We start from the raw sequence: 20,400 nt of genomic DNA on the forward strand, positions 1-20,400 counted from the left end.
TTGACATGCATCTCTGATTTCACTTCCTTGTTCTGTTTCACTTCTCTTCCTCTTTTGAGCCAAGTAATAAATGCAATGAAAGTAACATGGACTTTGAACTCAGGGATTTGAATCCAGATGTGCTGTTTATTAGTTTGTGACTCTCAGCAAACTACCTAATCGTACTGAATGCTTTCATTATTCTCATTTTAAAAAAGGGAATAGTATTACCAACATTATGGAAGTTATCAGTGAGGTGTTACACATAATGCCCATAGAAACATACCTACCCCATAGTAGTATGTGTTAGCTATCATTGTAAGCATTGAATGGAGTCATGTATAAAATACCCAAAAAGGCATCTGATGCATAATAGATAATCCCTTAACCATAGAGAAAGCAAGATTCTCTCTATATGGATTCTCCAGGGTCACCTTTTTTATCTAATTTGAAATGTTGCACCCCCTCTTTTTGAACACACAAAATATGACTGAATAACATGATCCCGGTCACTCAAGTTGTTTTTTGTTGAGTTTCTTTATCTTCATTTTCTCATTTCTACTAAAGGCTGTGTAGTATAGAAATTACAAGCTCACACCTACCCTTTATAAAATTAATCAATGATTCACTTTCCCAATAAAACCGTATCTTTTTTCTTTATATATTTCCACTTTATTTCTTTATATTTATTATTGTATTAGCTTCCCTCTTAAAGACTGATTATTTATCTCCTCATATAAGTACATTTTGATACCTGCAACCTGAATGAATATTTCTCTGCCTTTCATCTCACTGGGTCTCTCAGCAGCATTGGACAATGTTGGCATCTTCTTGTCTTTTGAATTATTCTCTTTCCTTATCTTCCACAATTCCTCTATTTTCCTCATACCTATCTCTCTCTTCCATCTATGTTGCCCTTGCAGGCTCCTTCTTCTCTATCAAACTATTAAATATGTCAGTATTTCAAGGTTCTTCCTAAGCCATCTCCTTTCCTCATCAAAATTTTTTTGGCAGCTAATTTTCTTTACTTTTTCAGTTTAATATTTCTGTTATTGTCTCCCTATCCTTCCAGTTTTCCAAGATAAAATTTTAACCCAGTCTGTCTCCTTCTTTCCCAGATCATTCTTTTGATAGTGTGCCCTTGTTACATATTTGTGGAATGGATAAATGATATAACCTCTCACACGACAGATTGGATTGGACACTTAAAAATCTGCATGATTTAGTTCCTACAAACCTTTTCTCCCCACAGGAATGCTATATTCCAATATAATGCTCTACCCGTTGTTCTCAGAAAAACCTGTAACAATGAGAATATAGCATCCTTTTTTTCTTTTCTTTGAGATGGAGTCTCATTCTGTCACCCAGGCTGGAGTGCAGTGGCATGATGTTGGCTCACTGCAACCTCCGCCTACCAGGTTCAAGTGATTCTTCTGCCTCAGCCTCCCAAGTAGCCGGGATTATAGGTGTGCACCACCACGCTCGGCTAATGTTTGTATTTTTAGTAGAGACGGGGTGTCACCATATTGGCCAGGCTGGTCTCAAACTCCTGACCTTGTGATCCTCCTGCCTCGGCCTCCCAAAGTGCTGGGATTACAGGTGTGAGCCACCTCACCCGGCCTCCTTTTTTTCTTAAATAAAGACTGGAAGCCAATAGCATGTGGTGAGAACTTAAAAGAGTCATTACTAGGATGGACATTTGATAGCCTTTTATGTTAATAAGAATACAACCATTAAGTGATGAAGTAGTGCCATCCTTGATCTTCCAGATCAAAAAGCAAAAGAGAAAAAGATAAACAACAGCAAAACTCTTCTTTAAGCCCGAATAGCCAAGACAACCCTAAGCAAAAAGAACAAAGCTAGAGGCATCATGCGACCTGACTTCAAACTATACAAGGCTACAGTAACAAAACAGCGTGGTAGTGGGGTACAAGAACAGACACATAGACCAACGGAACAAAATAGAGAACTCAGAAATAAGACCAAGCACCTACAACCATCTGATCTTCAACAACCTGACAAAAACGAGCAATGGGGAAAGGATTCTCTATTTAATAAATGGTGCTTAGAGAACTGGCTAGCCCTATGCAGAAAATTGAAACTGGACCTCTTCGTTACATGATGTGCAAAAAGTAATTCAACATGGTTTAAAGACTTAAATATAAAACTCCAAACTATAAAAATCCTAGAAGAAAACCTAGCCAATACCATTCAGCACATAGGCACAGGCAAAGATTTCATGATGAAAATGCCAAAAAAATTGCAACAAAAGCCAAAATTGACAAATGGGATCTAATTAAACTAAAGATCTTCTGCATAGAAAAAGAAACTATCATCAGAGTGAACAGGCAACCTACAGAATGGGAGAAAATTTTTGCAATCTATCCATCCGACAAGGGTCTAATATCCAGAGACTACAAAAAATTTAAACAAATTTACAAGAAAAAAATGAACAACTTCATTAAAAAGTGAGCAAAGGACATGAACAGATACTTCTCAAAAGAAGCCATTCATGTTGCCAACAAACATGAAAAAAAAGCTCAACATCACTGATCATTAGAGAAATGTAAATCAAAACCATAATGAGATACCATCTCACGCCAGTCCAAATGGCAATTATTAACAAGTCCAGAAACAACAGATACTGGCGAGGCTGTGGAGAAAAAGGAACACTTTTACACTGTTGGTGGGAGTGTTCAATTAGTTTAACAATTGTGAAAGACAATGTGGAGATTCCTCAAAGATCTAGGGTCAGAAATACCATTTGACCCAGCAATCTTATTATGGGGTATATACCCAAAGGAATATAAATCATTCTATTATAAAGACATATGCATGGGTATGTTCATTACAGCACTATTCACAATAGAAAAGACATGGAATCAACCCAAATGCCCATCAATAATAGACTGGATAAAGAAAATGTGGTACATATACACCATGGAATACTACGCAACATAAAAAGGAACGAGATCATGTCCTTTGCAGGGACATGGATGGAGCTGGAAGCTGTTATTCTCAGCAAACAAATGCGTAAGCAGGAAAACCAAACACCAAATGTTCTCACTTATAAGTGGGAACTGGATGATAAGAGCATCCCTGCAGATGATGGACACATTGCAGGGAACAACACACACTGGGGCCTGTTGGGGACTGAGGGAGGGAGAGCATCAAGAAGAATAGCTAATGGATGCTGGGCTTATTACCTAGGTGATGGATTGATCTGTCCAGCAAACCACGACGGCAGATTTTTTTTTTGTTTGTTTACAGATGTAACAAACATGCACATCCTGCACATATACCCTGTAACTTAAAAGATGAAGGAAAAAAAAGCTTTTCTAGTTAAGTGCTTCCTAAAACTTCCAACATAAGGACCACTTTTTTTTTTTTTTTTTTTTTTGAGACGGAGTCTCGCTCTGTCGCCCGGGCTGGAGTGCAGTGGCGTGATCTCAGCTCACTGCAAGCTCCGCCTCCCAGGTTCACGCCATTCTCCTGCCTCAGCCTCCCGAGTAGCTGGGATTACAGGCGCCCACCACAACGTCCGGCTAATTTTTATATTTTTAGTAGAAACAGGGTTTCACCGTGTTAGCCAGGATGGTCTCGGTCTCCTGACCTTGTGATCCACCCGCTTCGGCCTCCCAAAGTGCTGGGATTACAGGCGTGAGCCACCGCCCCCGGCCATAAGGACCACTTTTAATGTTAGCAACATTTGTGACATTCATTGAAAGAGCAAGTGAATATATATATGGATTTAAAGACTCTTCACAATCACTGTGTGGGCCCCCAAGGCTCCAAAGCTCACAGGTTTACATGGGTTCCTATGTCCAGATTTCCACCTAAAATCTTTGCAGAGAGGTTAACTGCTGAATCCCAGCCTCATTGATTTTGAACCCCAAAGGGGGGCTGCCTTTGTCCCCACAGCATCTAATGCAATATCTCACACATAGTCGGCTTTCAGTATATGGTAGAATGTGAATCAGAATAATATAAGTTTCTGAGTTACCACAGCTAATATGAAGTTAAATGCAATTTGCTGGCAGTAAATTATAGCAATATACAGACATTGTATTTGATGATCAGATTTTTGGGGGGAGAAAAGCCAATTCAACTAAAGTTTTTTTTTTTTTGGTCATTGGCAAGCATCGGCCTTACTGACCGTTTATAAGTCATCTTGTAAGTTATTTTTCATCATTGTCAGTTCTGGAGAATCATATTGAGGAAGACTGTGGTTTAAGGAAGAGAGAGAACCTGACCAGGATCCTGCAGCCTTGGTTTCTTTTCCTGGATCTACACCTAATTTGCCGTGTGACCTTGCAAGAGGTCATTTGACCTCTTGTCAGCCTCAGTATTTCCATCTGTAGGATAAGTACTTTGAATCACAAGATTGCTCTAGTTTTTACATTTTCAGTAGATTGCCCAGGTAGTTATTATAAGATAAATTTTTTCCTGGGATAGCAAGCTAACTAAGTTTAGATGGGAATCAAAGGCCAGAAATTTTTCCAAGGCAGTGATATATATTTAATAATTTTATCTTGTAGGCTTTGTGGCTCACTATTGGGCACAGGCTTTCTAGGACTTGTAACTTGCTGGGTTAACTTCTCCTGCAGGTTAAGTTCCTCTTCCTGGAACACATGCCACACTTTAAATGTGCTGAGAAAGTCAGATGAAAGTGTAATGCCTGTGAGAGTAGCTTTGCCATGTACCCTGTGCAAGGCACTTAGGGAGAGCCTTCCTTTTCCAGTACCTTCCCTCTCTCTCCACCCTTGTGCCTGCTGAAAATGAAAAGCAATTATGTCCCTTGCACCATGGAGACAGAAGTACAGAAAATAAACAGTGACTGATTAAGGGAAGTGGCTTTATTACAGGGTTTTTAAAAACACAGTATCATCAATAACAGCAATAATGGAGAAAAATGATAATGAATAATTAAGCATAATAATATAGTCAGGATAACAATAAAAAACCAGTGAAGAATGAAATTTTATTTGTAATAATATGACTGTTTAGCTTGATGACATGTCCTTGGATTTGACTGTTTCTGGCAGAGGTGTAAGCACAGTGTGGCTTTTCATTTATTTCCGCTAAGAATGTTTCTGGTTGAGCTGTGGCTCTGCCCTCTTCCCACTTCTGTCTTTGCTCCTTACCTTTGCAGTTATAGAAAATACACATTCACTTTTAGTTTCCTCTGATGTCTCTAGCCCGGGATTAGCACCACCAATGCAACTGAATCCTCAGGAATGCGCTTGTTGTGATAGAAGGTCTGAGCAGTCAGGTGATATCAGGCGGGCTGGCAATCCCCTGGGTATTCAGGTACCTCCCTGCCCTCCCGTCCCCTGCAGAAATTTACTGGAGCAATAAACCTAGTGCAGTCATGGAGGAAAATTAAGGCAAATGATCCTAAATGGAGAGAGACTGACAAAGTCCTAGAAACACCAACATAGCAACCCCCATACAAAACAGCAAACCTTATTTCACCAGGCTGTTTTCTTCAGTATTTTTGTGAAATAGTATAGAGTCTCAAGGACTAAGCAGTTTAGCCTGAGACATCAGTGCCAAGGAGTTACAGCATCTATGTAGGGTCCAGATTGCTCAACTGGTTAGAAATCATTAAGTAGGTTATCTGATTTTCCAGGAGACACAAAGGTGGCAGAGTAAATGATATCTTCTCCCCAGGCTAACAACGAGGCATAGATAATGGAGCTGCCAGCAGAGCCCCTCCCTCTACTCCCCTCAGACAATGTGTGTCACACTGAAAAACTTGGAGACCTCTGAGCATATCAAAGATAAGACCGCTGTGTTTTTGTTTCTGACAGATTTTGTGCTCTTGACTGTTATTAACCCAACCCACAAGTGCAAATGATTATTACCAAAAAATAACCCTCGTCTTTGTGTTTCAGTCTGTCCTCCCTATGGGTGGGGAAAGAAAGGTGTATTTTAATACTGCACAGAAATTTGGAGAGATTAGAAAAGGATTTTAATTCAAAGGGTCAGTATATATTTAAGCAGATAGAAAGCATTAGGTAGATTCTATGTAAAGAGTCTAAAGTTCCCACCTGGTTTTCAGGGAACTTAGATTCAGTTGGGACAAATGGGCAATTTTTCAAAAAGACAGGATTACATCACAGATGTGCAACTGCATGAAATTACGGTACATGTAAAAATCAAATATTTGTCATGTCTTAGTATAAGTGTACAGAAGTGAGTAGAAATGATGAATACAGAAGTTTGGAAACAGCTGGACCTAAGGCAAAGTTATTTTAACTACCAATATTATGTAACGCTTTTTTTAGGTTAAAAAACAAATTTATGTGTGTTCTCATTTTCTCCTCCCAGTGATCACATGAGTTACATCCTATTATCATTCCCATTTTATGTATGAAGTAAAGGTTTTTCTCCATGTGATCCAGCTAAAAAACAAGATTTGTATTCATGGGGACCTAGGTTTAATTCTGGTTTTATCATTTACTAGTTGTGTTCTCTTCTCAAGTTACTTGACAAATCAGCATGGTTTTCCCTTAAACAGGGATAATGGTTTGTGTCTTTGGGTAATTGGGAACATTTTCTGCATCTCTCTTCTTAGCACCAGTTTCCTGCATTGTAGCTACCACATCCTTATGCTTCTACATCCCTTTTACTATACCTTGGTTTAGTCACTTGTTTGTTTCTGCTTAGACTTTCGTAATAGTCCCCTGCATCGACTCTTTGCCTTCTGTCTCAGGCCTCTGTATTGACTCTCCATAAAACTGTCAAATATACTTTTCCAAATGGAAATCTGTTATGTTATTTCTCTGGCTTAAATCTGCAGAGAGCTCCCGACTGTCTGCGGAAAAAAAGTTCAAACTCCTTAGGGTGGATTTCAAGATTCCAATGTCCATTTGGACACATTCCTCACCTACTTCAACTCAGACCACTATCACCATCTGTGCCCCCCTGCTCTGACAGTTTCATATTACCTGTAGGTTCCTGAGTGTGTCCTCCCCTGTCCTGCCTCTATGTATTTGATTGGGCTGTAACGTCGGCCAGGAGTGTCTATCTTAATTATTTCTTGTTGGTAACTACTTCTCTGTAAACATTCAACTGAGCAACAGTTTGTTGTATAAATCTCTCCAGTTGGTTAGTAGCTGGATGTACCAAACCATTTCATAGCACTAGTTCTCTAGCTATTCTCTTTTTAAAATTAAAAGTTATTTTGTTGTTGTTGTTTGTTTTGTTTTGTGACGGAGTCTTGCTCTGTCACCAAGCTGGAGTGTAGTGGCGCGATCTTGGCTGACTGCAACCTCCGCCTCCTGGGTTCAAGCAATTCTCCTGCCTCAGCCTCCCAAGTAACTGGGACTACAGTCATGCACCACCATGCCCAGCTAATTTTTGTATTTTTAGTGGATGGTGTTTCACCATGTTGGCCAGGATGGTCTCGATCTCTTGACTTTGTGATTTGCCCGCCTCGGCCTCCCAAAGTGCTCGGATTACAGGCTTGAGACACCTTGCCTGGCCTAAAAGTTATTTTTATCAGCTGTACACACATAATTTTCCATATCAGCTGGTCCTATAATGCTAAACAAGAAACAAGTTCCTTGTCACACTCTTGTCTACATTCAGTTTCTACTTCTTCAAAACTGCCACCTTCTACGATCTCAGTAGTTTCTTCTAGTTGCCTCTGTATTTCTAAATGGTATGCTTGTGACACTATTTCTTGAGTTTTCCATTTTAGATCTTAATTCCCCATTCTGGATAATGCAGGTTTGATTTCTCTTACACTTTCTTAGTACCATCTTCCTTCCACTGTTTTCCCCATTCACCCAATAAAATCAATAGTTAGGTTAAACTAATATTCAGTACTTACATTGTCATGGCTATGTTAACCAGCATCCGTAGGTTAACTATACAGTGTACTATGACTACATTTCTTGTTCATACAGCTTTTTGTTAACCTGAAATTAGTAAGAAATCAGTGTACCTACCACTGATTTCTTCCAAAATTCTTTGCCAAAGTTCATTCAAAGCATCAGGTGAGCTTTCATCCACCCCCCACCCCGACTTCCCCATCCCCCAGGAGACATCCTTCTGGAATCTTCCATCCTGTTGCTTCAACCTGGACCAGTTTCTTGCTATCTACACCTCAATTATTATTCCATGATGTCCCTTTATCCTTTTGAAGAGAATGCTCCTGGTCTTTTTTGGTTGGTCTCTTGTTTTCTGAATCCCAAATGCTCCTTATCTTGACTCACACACACATCTAATTGCTATACCTTTTCTATTAGTTCACTAAGAAAAGATACATACGAGTTACATTTTTTGAGACTTTGCATGTCTTAAAACATCTTTTTACTTTCATACATGTTTGATAGTTTGCTGGGTAACTTTCATACATGTTTGATAGTTTGCTGGGTACAGAATTCTAGATTGAAAAGAATTTTTATTCAAAATTTTAAAGACATTTTTACCTTCCAAGAGTACATTTGAGAAAACTTATGCTACTCTGTTTTCTGATTCTTTTTCTGCCAAATTGGTTTTTGTTGTTCATGTAAAATTGAACAATTTTTAAAAATATAGACCTTTTTAGAATTGTTACTATATCCCCGGTGATCCAAAATTTCACAGCTTGCCTTGATGTAGTTCTTTATTTTATTCATTGTGCGGGGTCATTGATGGGATCTTTTAATCTATAAATCCATGCCTTTCATTCTTGAAAAATCTACTTGAATAATTTTTTGGGTAATTTTTCACTCCAATTTCTCTTCAAAAACTCCTATTATTCAGACGTTGGACCTCTTTGGCTGATTCTCTATTATTAATTTATTTCCTGTTCTCCATCTTTCTCTTTCTTTTCTATTTTATGGCGCCTCATCAAATTTATCTTCTACTCCTCTATGGAATTTTTATTTTTTATATTATATTTTAAATTTTTGAATAGCTCTTTTTGTTCTCAGATTTTTTGACAGCATTGTCTTATTGCATTCATATAATTTTTTAAATTATAAATATGATAATAGATTTTATAAATCTATTTTTCTCTTCCTTTTCTTTATGTCTTCCAAGGTTTTAAATTATCTTTATTTTTGTCTATGCCATTCATAAAATATCTTTGAATATTTATCTTGCTGTGCACATTTGTTAATGACACACTAAGAAGCTAACTGGACACTGTGCATTTATGGGTGGAACTTGTTAAATGCTAGACTTCCCAGTAGAATTACAGGGTTGGGAATCTTCACTGGGGGAGGTCCCCAAATGGTAGAATTTATAGAGCTTTTCTCCCCTAGTAATTCTCCCATCTTCTTCTTGCAGGCATAACCCTGATAGCATTCTTTCTAGAACTTTGCCAAATAAGCGGACTGGAATAATATTCAGAATATAGACTTTCACGTAACCTTCCTTTTTAAAGAAATGAATCACAGCTCTTATCTGGGCCTGGTTTTCTTGCATCCAGGGTTTTTGTTATTCTGTATTGTTAGAAAGTAAAATTTTAGTCTGTCAAGGATGGGGAAGGGGCTATCTCTGAGCACCTAGGGTGTAGGTCTCTATTTGTTTCTTAAACAGAATTTTAGCTAATACCGATGGACTTTTAGCTGTATACTCTACTTCCATAAGTACTTAATGATTTATGTTTCAAGGATCCCCAGAATCCTAGTGTTATTTGGCTCAATTTTAAGGTTTTCTTAAAATAGTCTGGGGTTTCTACTGTGTCATTTACTACTCATCCTTCTGCTTCTTGATTTTCTTATTAAAACAAAATCCTCTTATCTCCTCTCCCTTTTTCATTAATCTCTTAAACGTGCTTTTTATCTTCTTTTAAAATACGTTTACTGCCAATTTTGGAAGAAAAACGTGGCAAATGGTATGCCTTCATTCCTCCACATTGATCTGGAATTCCTTCTCTGTCTTAATTTGGTTCAGCCTATATCCACATACACCAAGGCTAGACTTAAAGATAAAATCAATTATTTTAATTTTACCAGCTTTGGTCAATAATTTTGTTTCTATGTTCTTCTGACTTAGTCAGTTTTTATGTAAGTCAAGGTGGTTGAGTATTATAAGTTTCTATTACTATAATGATTTCATATTCAAACACTGGATAGGAAAAATTGATTATGGGCTTGGCATCTATCTATACGGTTTTACAGAAAGAGAGAAAAAAACACTTTTAGATAGTGGTATCAAAAAAGTTGATATATATTTTTTATCATCTCCTCTCCTTCCTTGTTTGCAAGCTACTAACAGTCACACCCAAGGATAAAACATTCCTATGCATTTACAACTTTTCACTAGCAAAGACATGACTACTAAACAAAGGCAGCTTGACCAGACCACAGTTTTATGATGGGCTTGAGAGGGGCTTTGTTTCACATTCTGGTTGTATTTTCAGTGCGGCTCATTCTTAACTGTTTCATGATTTGGGGAGACACATTGCTGATTTTATTGTTCTGAGCCTTTCTTCTCCTTTTTCTTGTGGAATGAGTGATGTTCCACACGGAGGATTAAGATATATAATAACAAAACAGAAACTCTCACGTTTAGCTGTAGTTAGATTTATGGTTAAGTTTATGGAGATTACTTAGGGCTGGGAACACACGTCCAAGAACGTCTCTGCAGTTACAACTGTGCATGGAGTGAGATGCTGTTACAGACTATGGACAGTAAACACCTCTGAGGTTGTGTGTCACTTCCTGTAGGCCCAGGAGTCTTTCTGATTTAAGTAGGAAGGTGTCTGTTAGTAATGCAAACAAAATCTAGTTTAACCTCTGATTCCCAACATCTGGAATATTTATCTCTGTGGCAATTGTGCAGTTCACTGAACACTCACCATTCCAGTGGTCCACTGAAGAAGGATTTTGGCTTGAAAAGAGACCGCCATGGAAAAAAAAAATCTAATTCAGAGTAGTTATCACTGAGAATACCAAAAGGATTTGTGATAGCAATATCCCTCTGACTCCACAGCCGGTCTGCGTGGATTGCGCTCTAGTGAGAGCCTGTTTTCCTAATGCCGTGAGAAAAGACATAGATTCTTCCTTTGGACCTTATTACAACACAAGATTTTTTTTATTGTACACTTTAAAGACTCTTTAATCCAAAAACTTAGTTTCAACTTTTTATTTCTCTGTATGCCTCTGAATGGAATCCAAACAATTCAACATCTTTTTTTTCTTTTTCTTTTTCAGAAATGGATGAGAGATTCAAGTATACTTTTTTGATGTTGCATTTTTATATTCTTCATTAAACATAAAACAAAGAGCTTTGGTTCTGAATACAAGAGAATATAAGTTGTTAAGACCATTAACAACTCGTTAATGGTCACAGGCATTCTGGATCTTTTCCCACAGCTTCTGGGGACACACTCTTTCTCAAATGCTGGGTAGAACAGTAAGTGTGGTTAAGGCTGACTTGAGAATGAAGTTGGAATTGGATGCAGCAGTTTCACAATGACATCAAGGTCCAAGGTCAGGGAAGTGGCAAGACCTTTACCCAGCAGAGTTAACTATAAGCCATAAAAGTATCTAGGAGCAGACCTGAGTGAAGCACGTGTTCAGTTAGTTATTGAAACAAAAGTATGTAGCTCGTCTCAAGTTCCTGGTAACTACTTCAGGGCTGATTGACTAGGTATTTCTGTGTGTATGTAATTGTTTTTCTCCATTTAAGAATAAACTACAAGGAAGAGATACTATGTAGCTTCTGGAGGTTTATTTCTTCTAGCAAATGGCAACTTTAGTTTTTTATTGGTTGAAGCCCTTGGGCACGTTTTAAAATATTGCCTTGTAAAATGTGATGAGTGTATTCCTAAAGCTCTAGTGTCCTAACTCAGCTCTCCATAGCCCCACATTCCTTTTACATGCATGTCTCCTAACTGGACATTAGGGAAGTTTTTTTTCTCCCAACTTCTCATTGATAATATAAATAACCACCACTTGTGTAACATAGAATATCTTACAAATACTGTCATATGCCTGACCTCATTGGTCCTTATTCTGCGAAGCAAATATAGTTATTACTGTTTTACAAATGACAAAAGAGATGCTGAGAAAAATGGATTTGACCAAGGTCAAGCAGTTAATGAATAATAAAGGTGAATTCAGAATGCAAGACTTCAGACTCCAAAACACTTCATTGTTTTTTAAGCAGAGTTAAGATCCTTTGCTTTCCTCTTCATCAGAGAATAACAGTCAAATGTAAAAATAGCTTGTTTATAATTATAGGCCAAGGCAGTAGCAGAGAGCTAAAAGAATTAATTACTAAGTATTTATTGATACTTGTATTATGTCCATTACTGTGTTAAGAACCATATAGCAGTGGTTTGCAAAAGCTTTTTCTTATGCCAGTTTTATAAGGAAACTTTCAGCAAAATCAGACAAATAAGAATCCTATTCACACATATGCACCTCTTCACACATATATCTCCATTATGAGATTTCTAATCACCCTCCTCTGCTTTAGCTTTTCTTCTTAGCATTATCACTACCTGACGCTATAGCTTATTTATAGTGTATATTGGCTACAAATTCCAATAAAACGTAAACACAAATTAGAGCACAGATTTTTGTCTGTTGTGTTTATTGCTGTATACCCAGCAGCTAGAGTTATACCTGGCACATAGTAGGCATCCCATAAATATTTGTGGAATGAATTAATGAATGACAAAGCTAACGTACATTAAAGCAAAACAACCAAGTCTTTAATAGGGTTATATGAAATCTAGCTACAATAAGGATTCAGAGAAGGGGGACAATTTAAAGCTAGCATTTTTCAAAGAAGAGTCTGAAGAAAAAATGCTATTCATGCAGGGTTGTGAAATCTGGATTGGGTTTGAATAGTTGAGATGAAGAAGGGAGCTATTAAAGCTGAAAAGAGTAAAGAAGCAAAGGTGAGTAGACGTCAACGAGTAACAGTGAAGACCCAGCCGTGCCTGGAGTAAATTAAGGTGATCTATGTCTCCGGCTTTCCAAGGTACTCCCCAAAGTGTTTAGCTAACAATTTATTCTTACATGTATATGTTTTTACCTTTTGTAGAAACAAATGTATTTGTCTGTATTTTTCTTTAATTCTGAATACAATGGATAAAATAGAGAGCAGAAATCAATTATTTAATATGTTAGAAAAATGCCTTTTGTGAGTGGGTCAAAGAAATAACTCTAGATGATAGAAGAGACTTGGAAGTGAATTACACGTTTCAGTATGCAGTGCTATGTTGGTTGACAAGTGAACAAACACCTTCATAAATTAGTAGCTCTTAATTGTAGCTTGAAAGACAAATGGGTGGTTTAGACTTTTTGTCTCATTTCATCTGTAATGTTATGAAGTATGACCCCTGTTGAGTTTTTCTTGTTTGAAAATACTGAGCTAAAATTCAGTTGTTTTTCCAATGACTTTGTCTGGGTTAATTCTTTACTTCCATCTTCTCATTGCTTAAACAGGAATATAATGTCATGTTCATTAATAGTTTGTATGTATTTAGTACTTAGAGACAGTGACCTAATTTTGATAGATCATGATATATTTTGATATGTGACATGCCACTGGATTGTAAATAATATCCTAGTGTGACTTCCTGCTGCATTTCTTGGACTGATGCTGACATTTCTGAGGTTATTGCTAGAATGCTCTTTTTTTTTATTCTAAGGCATTTTTTTTTCATGGCTTATTTTTAGATTTTATATAGCATCTTTCTTTCGAGGAGCTCAAAGCAAATTTTGCAAATGTGAACAATCTTCTTTGGTCAGTGTGTTTTGGTTTGGAGAAGGAAAAAATGTAATACTAATTTCCTGCCTCTGTATGTCCTCCTAAAAAATCAAACTGAATGCCCTTCTCACCTCTCCTTTTCTCTGACTTAAGGAGTTTTATTTTATACAGAGGCTTAACAGAAAGAGCTTAGACCCTGAATCACCAGTGAGGAGGCTGAACCATTAAAACAAAACACAGCAGAGAGAGCCTTCAGGAAAGGCAGTGTTAAGCACAAGGCAGATTGTCAAAAAATGCTGTAGGTGATTGCAAAAACCCTCTGCAAGGATGTTTTCAGTCAACACAAGTGGGTCGCTTAATTTTTCGAGTGAATGCCCTTAATGGGGGGACTTTAGCTGCAGTCTCACTAGCCAGAGCTGTCTCATTACAGGAGATGTGGTCCAGTCTGTGAAATGTTTATTTTGTAACTAACCCCTCTAGCAGTGGAGGGAACTGTTTACTATTCCTTCTTGTTCTCTAGTGTGTGTATGTGTGGTTTTTTTTTCCTCTTAATTAAAGAATCACTGTTGAACTTCAGAAACCTCTCCAGGAAGAAAAAAATAAAAAGAAGGAAAAAAGAGAGAGAGAGAGAGAAAGAACAGAGGGAAGAAAAAGAGAGAAAGAGAAGAGAAAATAGGGTTGAAAACTGTGTCTTTTGCTCATTCATTCTTAAGGATTATTTCCAGAAGAAGAATTGTAATATTCATTGACCTCCCCAGGAGTGTGTGTACATGAAAATGTGTGCGAATGTTTGTGTGCAGGTCCGAGTAGGAAACAGTGCTATGTAAACAGTGTCAATGTATCCCACCAGCTAACGTTCAAAGTTTTCTTTGTTAATGATATTCTGAAGGAGAATAAAAGATGGAACCTGATTCTATCCCATACAAACAAAAATTACACAAGCCAGTAGGAAAATCTAAATTCTGAATTTGGTTTGGATTTCATTTGAGTTTGCAAAATTATTAGGCAATGGCATACTGTTTGAAGGGAATGTTTGTCTTTTCATTCTAGCCAGCAGCAAATAATCCCAAAGGAGATAAACATCTAAAAGAAAGGAATGAAAATAGGTAAGTCAGAGTAATCTGTGATCTTAGAACTAAACCCAAGACACCTTTACAACACGTAATCATGCCTATTTCCATCTGCCCCAGAGCTACCAACATTTTAAAATATTGAAAGTAGATGGCTGATAAAAACATATTTTTAATATTACAGAGGGCTTAGAATGATGGGAATGTGAAATGCATTCAAAAATAAAGGTTATCATTTAGAAAATACCCAGTTATTAGACATATGAAGAAGATTAGTGAAAGAAACGTTTGAAATCTTTGCTTTATGTAGTAATTATGTTCCTGACAAGTCCTATCATAATTAAATGAGTGGCTTCTATTTAAAAGTGTGTTAGAAAGCCTTAAGATAGAAAATACTCTGTTCTTTTAGATTTGGAATTTAGAATTTGTAGTTTCACATATATTATGGGAAGCTTGGTAACGTATCCTTACATTATTGGGATCATTGACTCAGTTCCAATGTAATAGAAACAGACTCAAATTTCCTTGCTCAGAGCTGCCTCGTATGGCTGTGCAGGCCGAATAGAACTGAACTCTAGAGTCACCATTCACACAGACGACAGTGCAAAGTTTGACCCCTAGAACTACCTAATGCTTGAAATACAGTAATCACAGTGAGAGGGTGCTCAAATGCCTCTTGGTTGAATACAGTGGTGTGAAATTCACATTGGTAGTAAATTCAGACTTACTTCCTAATATAATTTGAATAATTCAAAGAAAGTCTTCTACTAAACATTTTATGCCGGAAACCAAGAAATTGAGTAATCGCTTATTCCCAGAGATTCAGAGAATTTTCTAAATTTCTCTTTCTTCTCTTTTATCCTCTCCCTTAAATGAAAATACTAATCTTGCAGTAAATTTGTTTAAAAAGCAAATAATCATTTTGAAATGCCAATAATGACGTCCCAAGGTTCTAACTTATCTTTTTAAAGAGGATTGCATTTCATATTTTGAATTGATTTTTAACAAGGCTAACATTTTACTATATAATTCTTTATGCTTTAAAAGTATTTGACGTAAATTGTGTTATGTGATTGTTATGACAACGCCGTGAAAGAGGAAATGAGCAAGATCATTCTATGTTACAGACAAGAAAGTTATTGCTCAGGAAAGTAAGAGGCTTATTCAAGGTCACCCAGAAAGTAAGGACAAAGCTAGGATGACAATTTGCTCTCCTCATTTCTATATTTGCTACTTTCGGGCTAATTATTTATGTTTTTACGTTAAATAATAAAATGTAATGTATATATTTATCTGACATATCTATGATTTTTTCTTTCTTTTTTTTCTGTTTGTTAGTGTACTAGTGAAATTGGAAATATACCTATTAAATCCTGAAGATGAGGAAAATATATCCTGCTAAGTTGGAAAAAATTAAAAAATTAGTGAAAAAGATAAAAACGTTATGTACTGGAAAATTAATGAACTCACTCTCAGTGGTCCCAAGTTCATTTTTCTTATGCTAGAAAAGATTCTTTAGAATTATGCATATAAATTGTCAAATAAAATCGATAAATCCAGTAAATCTCCCTTCCCACACACACCATCAGTGGATAACAAAACTGGGTTGGTGATAACTTTTACTTGTTAACAGGTTGTTCCAATTATTGGGTAGAGACAGGTTTTGTAACTTCTGGAAATCTTAAAACGTCTTGTCTCTCAACTCAGTGATTGAAGTGTAGCAATATGGATTGAATCATTTTCTCATCTTTATTTCTGATATTGACTCCAATAAGTTAAAATTGCAAGTGTTGGTAATAAGCAATCTGGAGGATTAGCCAAAGTGCACTGTTTGCCTGTGTCAGAACCTGTTAGTCAGGCTCTGCAGGACTGACCTACATTGCTTCTTAATGCATCTCTTTGTGGAAAGGTAATTCTAATATTACCGTTGACCTACCTATTACTTAACCTCATTTATTAAATATCTTCCTTGTGCAGGATATTTTACCAGATAAAGAAATTAGGAGGACTAAGGGCATAGAGTAAAAAGAGAAAGAGATCTATTTTAGATGAACACTGAACTTTATATCACAGAAATAATCCACTAATATATGGTTCAATGTGCATTACTTGCTTTGAGACCTGTAAGTACCTCTAGTAAATAAATGCATTTATTGTACATTACAATGAAAAATTTGTTAAATAACAAATGAATGATTACTAAAAGCCTATTTTAAACATACATAAGAACAACTAATTTCATGAATGAAAGTGCATATTTGGTGGGCATATGTAATCTTACAACATTGGTTTCACTCAAGTTTTTAAGCATTTTTTATAGCATTTTTGTATATTATGGGACAGCATAAATTAAAAAAAAACCTATAAGTAACTGCCATCTATCTTAGAAAAAAGTAACAAAAATTAAAATTTATCACTTTTTGCTTATGTGAAAGTGGTGCATTTTAATTTTTATTATGCCAGTAATGAAGATTATATATTGACATATTGAATCCTGTTTTATCTCCAGGTTTTATTTATAAATGCCTCACTGTTGGAACCTGCATGAATGAAAGCTGAATCTCAAAGATCAGACACGTTGGACTTGGAATAATGTCCATGTTATGATTCCAATCTGTGCCTAAATCTGAACCACTCAGTTCTTCATGCTTGTTGGAATCCTCCTAAAATTGGAATTTCCTGGGAGATATCCAGTACTTTTTGGGCTGTAAACAGCAAAACAAACAGCCTTTCTTGTAATATGCTATGTCTAGTGCTAACTGAATTCAAGGTTTATGGGTGTGGGGAAAGTAACTTGATTTCTTTGCAAATTTACAAATTTGCTTCAGTTTAAATTTTGACCAAAAATTCATCTCAGGAATATGTTTTGGAATAATTCTTTGCTATTAGTTATAAATGTGGCAAATATTGTTTAAACAATAAAATATTATTTTATACAACAAATTATGGCAACAAATTCCTTGTAGTGATAGATTTTTAAAAATCTTTAAATCATAGATAAGGATTTATTATGCTCCATGTCAATTATATGCATGTTTGTGTGTATATGTGTGTATATGTGTGTGTATATATGTTTCACTTAATCTCTGAGAGCAGTCTGAATTTTTATGTTTCTCTATTGTATATAATTGAAAAACATAAGACAAACAGAAAGAAATCACTTATTAGTACGTTGATAGATAAACGTGCTTGATGCCAAATATGGACACACAAAATACACTTAATTCTTCTATAAGAACTCTTAAACATCTATGAGAAACATATTATCAAATTGATTTCCCCCTTTCTCCTTAGTAAAAAAATCCTGACGTTTTTAGGCTGACACAATGCCACTCAGCTAAACAATGACATTTCCCAGACTCCTTTGTGTTTAAGTGTGGCCGTATAACTAGGTTGTGCCCAAAGACAATTAAGTAAAACTGTTGGGTATAATTTTTCTGAAAAGTCTCCTTAAAAATGTGAGGGTTTTTCCTTGCTGTCCTTTTTTCCTTGATATTTAGAGTATGAGTATTATGTCTGTAGCTCCAGCAGCCATCTTGGACCAGAATATGATGGTCTGGAGAATGTAAGCCATGTGCAGAATGATACTTACAGACAAGGGACTGTGTACTTCATTGAACCGTAAAGCTGCCATAGTTGCCTTGGATACTCTCCTTGTGGACACCTTTTATGTGCAAGAAAAATAAACTATCTTGTTTAAGCCATTGTTATTTGTGGAATTTTCATTACATGCAGTTGAACCAAGTCATAATGAATTTAGGACTATGACTGGGTTGCTGCAAAACAGAACCTAAAATATGACTTTGGCTAAGTGAACTGAGTGGAGAGGAAGATATTAAGAGGTGAAAAACTGTTGACCCCGTTATGTGGTTGCAAAACATTTAGTCAAGTTATTGCCTGCTACGTCTTGAAGACCACGTTTCGTAATGTATAGTTGGATGATGATGGGAAACATTAGTGTATTTTAATTGTCTTTTGTTCTTTACATCAACAAAGCTAAACTCAGACTAAGAAAAAACCATCAGAAATCAGATGGGAAGGGGGGATTCAGAGACGCTCGGTTTGCCTTCAGCCTACCATCTAAGTATGACATACAGGCCTGTAATTGCAAGGCTAGTAGGATTGACAAAACAAAACTGCCCTCATACACACCACACTGAATTACTTTCCTTTAAGATTTCTCTACCAAAACCTGGGATCCAGACAACTGACAAAAATCCCAGTGAAGATGTTGACTTCTACTCATGTTTCAAGGGGTCTCCGAGTAAATGCCAGTAATTGGTGGCAATGCCAGCAAGTTAAGGATTGGAATCTTCAGGTTAGAAACTATGTCTAAACATGATCTTCATCTGTGGTTACTTTAACATGCAATTGACTACACATACTCACATGAAATCCAGAAAACTTTCCTGAGTGGATCATGATGTCATCTACTAAGTTCCAAAAGTAGAACAGGATACCAGGATTCTCCAAAAACAGATACCATCAAAGGAAAGAAAGGACTAGGTACTAGTTTTTACAGAGCTAGATAAATCAAAGAAAGGTTGGAACCTTAGTAAGCATCCATTTCGGAATGGTATGGTCCTTTGAGTAGCTATGGTAGAACATGTGAGTGTAAACCAAGATGGCTGACATATTTAGTGGCAAGGCAGAATAGATTAGTATGGCCCATGCAGGGTTTGTAATCACTGTGGGAATTACAGGTTCATGAGTCTGTGCAAAGTCAGTTTTGTATATCTACACATTGTAGTAGCAAAAAGAATCAGCAATATCAGTCTAGTGTCTTCCAATTTATCTCTGCTCTGGAAATTTGGAGGGGGTTGGGGGGAAGGGTCGGGCGCGGTGGCTCACGCCTGCAATCCCAGCACTTTGGAAGGCGGAGGCAGGCGGATCACGAGGTCAGGAGATCGAGACCATCCTGGCTAACACGGTGAAACCCTGTCCCTACTAAAAATACAAAAAAATTAGCCAGGCGTGGTGGCAGGTGCCTGTAGTGCCAGCTACTTAGGAGGCTGAGGCGGGAGAATGGCGTGAACTCGGGCGGCGGAGCTTGCAGTGAGCCGAGATCACGCCACTGCACTCCAGCCTGGGGGACAGAGCGAGACTCCGTCTCAAAAAAAAAAAAAAAAAAAAAGCCTGGCTGGTCGCAGTGGCTCATGCCTGTAATCCCAGCACTTTGGGAGGCCAAGGTGGGTGGATCACCCGAGGCCAAGAGTTCAAGATCAGCCTGGCCAACATGGTGAAACCCCGTCTCTACTAAAAATACAAAAATTAGCCAGGTGCGGTGGCACTTGCCTGTAATCCCAGCTACTGAGGAGACTGAGGCAGGAGAATCTCTTGAACCCAGGAGGCAGAGGTTGCAGTGAGCCGAGATCACGCCACTGCACTCCAGCCTGGGTGACACAGTGAGACCCCATCTCAAAAAAAAAAAAAAAAAAAAAGAAAAGAAAAGAAAGAGAAAACCTATTTGGACTGAATAAGGCCTGATATTAATAGCAAATGTGTAGCTGGGGAGAGAGAGATTGGACTTTCTATTACAAAGGATGTGGTAGTCCAAGAAATTACTCAAAACTGTTTTTCAAAGGTGATTAGATTTCCACCACATGTTGATGAAGTTGGTTATCCTGGGTACATTAAAAAATGGCTTCTATCACTAAAGCAGGCTGATAATCACTACTACACA

General features: G+C 37.1%; 1 long non-coding RNA gene across 1 annotated transcript in view; it reads left to right on the plus strand.

The window, feature by feature from the left end:
- Positions 1 to 18,417, plus strand: part of LOC101128945 (uncharacterized) — a 182,008-nt gene extending 163,591 nt beyond the window's left edge. Inside the window, exons 2-3 of the long non-coding RNA XR_008680962.2 lie at positions 14,698 to 14,753; positions 17,227 to 18,417. This is a non-coding gene — a long non-coding RNA (uncharacterized lncRNA). The remainder of the gene's footprint in view (positions 1 to 14,697; positions 14,754 to 17,226) is intronic.
- The last annotated feature ends 1,983 nt before the right edge of the window (positions 18,418 to 20,400 follow it).

This window comes from Gorilla gorilla, chromosome 5 (genome assembly GCF_029281585.2).
Source record: "Gorilla gorilla gorilla isolate KB3781 chromosome 5, NHGRI_mGorGor1-v2.1_pri, whole genome shotgun sequence".
Taxonomy (NCBI): Eukaryota; Metazoa; Chordata; class Mammalia; order Primates; family Hominidae; genus Gorilla; species Gorilla gorilla.